The sequence below is a fragment of the Eptatretus burgeri genome, chromosome 1, assembly GCF_056783735.1.
Source record: "Eptatretus burgeri isolate ZD-2024b chromosome 1, Ebu_testis_v1, whole genome shotgun sequence".
Lineage (NCBI taxonomy): Eukaryota > Metazoa > Chordata > Myxini > Myxiniformes > Myxinidae > Eptatretus > Eptatretus burgeri.
In genome coordinates this window covers 14,895,458-14,901,955 of record NC_140961.1, presented here as the reverse complement: position 1 = coordinate 14,901,955, position 6,498 = coordinate 14,895,458, and the positions used below count along the sequence as shown (strand labels likewise).

General features: G+C 41.2%; 1 protein-coding gene across 1 annotated transcript in view; it reads right to left on the bottom strand.

Moving 5' to 3' along the window:
• Positions 1-6,498, bottom strand: part of LOC147033915 (uncharacterized) — a 100,800-nt gene that overhangs the window by 24,136 nt on the left and 70,166 nt on the right. The window lies entirely within an intron of this gene.

Here is a 6,498-nt window from a genome sequence, read left to right as displayed (position 1 = left end):
AGGGAGGGAAGAGAAAGGAGGCAGGATGGAGGGGAAGCGAGGAAGGGGGAAGAGTGAGAAAGGCTATGGGGTGGGGAGAGCTATGCCTCATCAGATGTTGCTATACACTGCCTGCGAGGGAGGGGTGTGATGAGAGAGAGAGAGAGAGAGTGAGAGAGAGAGAGAGAGAGAGAGAGAGAGAGAGAGAGAGAGAGAGAGAGAGAGAGAGAGAGAGAGAGAGAGAGAGAGAGAGAGAATGGAAAAAAAAGAGAGAAAAGTGAGGGATGGAGATGGGTTTAGCAAAGAGAATGATGTGTTACGCTTAATGACCGAACACACAAAAAAACTCATGTCATAACAGCTGTACACACAATGACACAACGGAGTTTATAATGTAATCCACTGGCACATCTGCAAAAACTTTGATGTCTCAGTTCCAGAAAATTTGTGGGAACATGAACCAAAAGCAATCAATGAAAACATGAAAGCACCGCTCACGTACTACCTAATGATCCAATGGCGCGTGAACATCGAAAACAAAGCGTTGTGACCAGATATCATACTTAGGTACAAAAAAAATATAGGGCATTGCTGATTCAGGTGTTAATAGCAGTGATTTTGGACTAAACCCCCCTCCCCTTATAGAGCCTCCAAGACCCCAATTTCTTTTTATGTGATGAAAAAACTTTGGTACATCATGAGTGATGAAGGTTGTAGTGAAGTTTCATCGGAATTGTGTATCGTTTCTGAGAAAAAAGCAAATACCTCTTTGGGGGGGGCAACCACCCCCCACCCCGCCCCATAAACTCCCTCTGTAGACCCCTTCAGATCCGTTTTTTTATGCCATTACGCATGATGAAGGTTGTGGTCAAATTTCATTGAAATCGTATGTGTAGTTTCTGAGAAGAAGCTGCAAGTATTTGTGGACGGACTGACAATGTGCCATCCCATACGCTCCCCAGAACTACTTTACAGGTGAACTAAAAAAACATCCCTGGTACTATTATTACAAACAAACTACATTTGGAAGTTGTCTGGAGCTCAACAACGATCCTGAAGAGAGCCCTCGGCACAAAACTTTGAGAACAGAAAACTTCACAGCTTGTTCCATGAATCGTGACCCCTTACTGAAATGAAGGTGGATGCTTTGAGCTTGCCCTGGGAGGACTACATTCAACCTTCTGAAACCAACATATGTAGATACAAATGAATGACACACACACACACTAACACACACACACACACACACACACACACACACACACACACACACACACACACACACACACACACACACACACACACTTTGAGACCTGGGGCGGGAGCATTCAAAACCAACAGCTCGTACATGCAGCGACCTTTGCACCCCACTAGTCAGCTCCGAATCTGATTCGTACATGATACAGTCCCTTCAACAGAGGGGAAATGTGGAGGACCAGGGGGAAGGTTGGGAGAGAGATAGAGGGGGGAGAGGGGAGGGGTCAGAGAGAGAGGGGGTCAGGGTCAGAAAGGGGCTAATGGGTGGGAGAGAAGGGGTCGGGTTGGGAAGGAGAGGGTTGAGGGATTCCAGCAGATGTGACGCCCAGTTTATCATCCATCTGAGAGATGACGCACAGTGATGAATCACCCGGCCTGTGAAACACCGGGAGGACAGTTTAGAGCTGGGTTGGGATTTGAATCCAGGCTACACAGAGTGAGCATGTGTACCTCTCGGCTTTCCTGCCGTGACGTGGCGATTCTTTACTTCAGAACTGAAAAGATTTTTTTTCTCATTGTGATTCTATAATATAATATGCCTTCCTACCTCCAGTGTAGAACCACGGTATCACAATTTAAAGTTGAAGAATATGCCAAGTGCGTTCACCACACAATGCACGAAACGTTTGAAGAAACTTTTAAAAGTGAAACGTTTAATATTTATTTGTATTTATCTATGCCAAAGCGACAGGTCATACAATGGAAGAACAAAAATGGTAAACGTCGTGCAAAATAAAATTTCACATTGTCAGCGAGGCAGCCACCACTTGTTGCACCACAGAACAACATGTGGCCAACGCAGGTAAGTAGCCCGGAACTTTGTTCAAGTTGATCTATATACAGAACTCTTTGACGGTGCGAATATTGTACAGCACTGGCTTTAGCCCTCCAACAAAACGGTTGATAAGAAACGGCTTCCTTGGCATGCAATTGGCAATCACCAAACCATCATATTAAACGCACACCTCCCGGAAACGTCCAAAATGTCAAATGTGTCCGAATTGGACAAATTAACACTTTTTTTTAAGAGTTGGAACTGCTTGTAAGTTTGGTTCTGGAGCTTAAATTTTGTAATTCTCCTTAATTTAAGAGATACTCGTGGTGACCACATGTGCAGAAATGAAATAAAGCAACGAACGCTGACGTCTCCAGGCATTTATAAGCATTGCAATGTACCCAGTGATTCGTAGCTATGAAGAACAGGTATTCGATAATATGAGTGAGGAAAGGGGGGAAAAACAACTTTATCTTCAAGAAATCGTTGCGGCCTTTTCCAAGTCAAGGCATGGTTGAGCAGGCCAAAAATATTGTGGCTTCAGACTCCAGCGAGGTTACCCAGGATATGCCTTAAGACCCCAAAGAGCGAGGTGGCCGAGGATTAGCTTATGAAGGATATAATTAAATAAGGCAGTTAATTATCTTCAAAAGGAGTGTTTTAATTTACCCAAACACCCAATTTTCACTCTTGCACTTTCTTGGAGTTTTCTTAGTATGCATGCAAAGTTTCAGGCTGCTGGGTTTCATGAATTATGGAGTTATGGAAGAGACACACACTGACACACACTGACATTTGTTAGCATAGCTAATGTGGAATTTACATGGGTCCTGTCATGATGTTGTCAAAAGACATTCCTGTCAAACTCCTTAAATATTCCACACTCGATTAGAAACAAATTCCTTTACAACAGCCCGGTAGAACCGGGTTATCTGCTCGTCTTTAATATTACAACTAAAACAATGGAATAAAACAATATCTAATACAACTCAATTTGTGTTTTTATAACTCACAAATTTCAATTACATCCAGACCATTGAATCTCTGATCAGGCTGCTATTCTTTCCCTCGCAGTTGATAAAGGACTTTCGGGTGACCCATCATCAATCAGTAACAGTCATTCTGGATAGATATTGTACTTTCAATACCTTATGACATGTTATATTTTGCTTGCTAAGCTTCTTGTCATTAGCATCTATGGTCCACTCTTTAAGTGAATCACTTACTCAAAGTGTGATGGCATCATATTGCTCTTCATGGCTAATTTTCATTCACTCTTCTCTTGTAATCCAGTGCTCCTCAGAATGTTATATTATCCTGATTACTCTTGCTGAATTGTGAGAATTATGTGAATTGAGCTGAATTGTGCAAATGACTTATCCACCTTCTAAGATGAACATCCGATCTGTTAAACCTCATACCATACAGAGCATATAAAGTACAACTAGCCCCATAAAATTGAAGGTTGGTCAATAATATGGAACATGGCTTTTTACTTTGTCCCTGTTCCTCAAGGATACGGCTACATGGTTTCATCATCAGTCAAGATCTACATTGGACAGGCCATATTTCAAACCTGGCATCAAAATGCAAGAGCGGTCTTGGTTTCCTCCAGCAGCAGGAGGAGAGGAGAGGGGGTGGGGGGTTTATTGATGCTACTCAGATGCTCATGATATACCAGGCTGCCTTTCATGAAATAGCTTATACACTATCCTATCCCAAGTCATGAAACATGATTTCATTGCTTATGCCATGAAACATGACAAGTGTTTGAGTGTAAACATCCAATTGATATCTTAGGGGCTGACAGGATAGCCTTGATGGATGTACACTTGGCTCAGTTGCCTAGCCGAGGTTTGAATCTCAGCCCAGCTATAAACTATCATCCTGGTATTTTTCAGGTAGTGCGGGGAATCACTGTGTGCACTGTCCCCCCAGATTGATGTTAAACTCAGTGGCTCATTTACTGGCATTAGTTGATTAGTATTAAAGATCCCATGGTCATGTTAAGGAGAATAATTATGGCCCTTAAAGTAGTCGTGATAACATATTGAATGAGAAGAAAATGGACCAACAAACAAAATAAACCAATGTCACCCGCAGGGTGACCCGTATCTTGCCAAAAGGTGACCACGTGTGACTTCTTTAAGGTCACACTGAGGTGAACAGAGCTGCTATACACCAGGAGCGACTCCTTGAGGAATATCTGCCGACGAGAGATTCCGATGAGAATCGTTCTACAGAGTAACCATAAAAAATATGTATTTGCCTCATAACGTCACCAAATGACGTCATAATGTCTCAAGCTTGACATATCTAGAAAGCACTCATCGAGGTGTTCAATTTGAGGTACTACGAGATATGGTTCTTAAAACTTGAAAATTTGACCTTGGGGTCAAATATGTTTGACCTGAGGCGCTAACCATGAAGGTCAAGGCCAATCACCACCAAAAACTAATCAGCTGAGCGCCAGACCATATACTACATTCCCATAAAGTTTGGAGACGATTCGATTAAAATTACTCAAGAAATAAGGGTTTCGTCGACTCCCTGATTTACGACAAAGTGACCTTGACCTTTGACCTTGACCTTCAAAATTTTGTGCGCTGAAAGGGACCTCAATAGGCCTCTGATATGCGAAGTAACAAAAATTTCGCATCATAACTGTGCTCTGCAGAGTGATTTATACGTGATTACAGACAAAATAAATAAATAAATAAAAAACATATGAAGGTCAAGGCCAATCGCCACCAAAAATTAATCAGCTGTGCACCAGACCATGAACTATATTCCCATAAAGTTTGGAGACGATTCGATTAAAATTACTCAAAAAATAAGGGTTTCGTCGACTCCCCTGATTTACGACAAAGTGACCTTGACCTTTGACCTTGACCTTCAAAATTTTGTGCGCTGAAAGGGACCTCAATAGGCCTCTGATATGCAAAGTAACAAAAATTTCCCATGATAACTGTGCTCTGCAGAGTGATTTATACGTGATTACAGACAAAAAATAAATAAATAAAAAACATATGAAGGTCAAGGCCAATCGCCACCAAAAATTAATCAGCTTAGCGCCAGACCATGAACTATATTCCCATAAAGTTTGGAGATGATTCGATTAAAATTACTCAAAAAATAAGGGTTTCGTCGACTCTCCTGATTTACGACAAAGTGACCTTGACCTTTGACCTTGACCTTCAAAATTTTGTGCGCTGAAAGGGACCTCAATAGGCCTCTGATATGCGAAGTAACAAAAATTTCCCATGATAACTGTGCTCTGCAGAGTGATTTATACGTGATTACAGACAAAAAAATAAATAAATAAAAAACATATGAAGGTCAAGGCCAATCGCCACCAAAAATTAATTAGCTGAGCGCCAGACCATGAACTATATTCCCATGAAGTTTGAAGACGATCCGATCAAAATTACTCAAAAAAATAAGGGTTTCGTCGACTCCCCTGATTTGCGACAAAGTGACCTTGACCTTTGACCTTGACCTTCAAAAATTTTATGTGCTGAAAGGGACCTCTATAGGCCTCTGATATGCAAAGTTACAAAAATTTCCAATGATAACTGTGCTCTGCAGAATTTTTTTATACGTGATTACAGACAAAAAAAAACATACAAGCTGACTAACATATCTTGCAAAAACTTCGTTTTGGCAAGATAAAAAAAAAGATAGCAGAATGGATTGAAAACGAAAATCCCAACATCATGAGCTAAACTAAGAGATGGGAAGGTCAAACAGGCTGATTCCATCAGGTCGAATTCTGCATAAAACTGATCACTCACTCATTTGTGGACCTAGACCACCTAAATGTGCCTTTTGAAATGAGTCAGCCATTGTGTGCCAGCACACTGTCCAAATAAAATTACTACCTCAAGCATGGGGTCATGAATATGCATCGCTGTCTTGATCATGCCTTTGTTATGGTGAAACCAAATTTTAAATTTAATCTTTGTCATTTGTGAATAAATAATTAAAATTTTAACTTGTGAAGAGAAGATTATTTGGCATTGCGGAAAGAGGATCAAATTGATAAAGATAGCCATCCTGGGAGGAAACAATGTTCATTTCGGGTATTTGTCAAGTCAATAACGTTCATTCTTTTTCCAGTATCCAATATCGATAGAAGGCCCTCGATTTTTCCCTACCCCAGTTGCCAGGAAGGCAACAGGATAACCTTTAACTTTCAACTGCCTTTTCTTTGTGAAAGATACTGTGGGATCGTTAACATTGACCAGCAGTAAATTCCGTTGGACAGGGCACAGGTTAACACCCAGCAAACTGATTGCACATTGATTTATGCAACATCCAACCGACGACGACTGCCAAGCAAAGTTTTATTGTTGTGTCTGCTGTCACAAGTTACTTAGAAGTGGCTGTTCGGCAGTGTAATAGTTCAGTGTCATGTCAATGTGTGTATGGAATTAATCGATTATCATATACTAGTAGGAGTACACGGCATTGCCCGGTATTGTCTG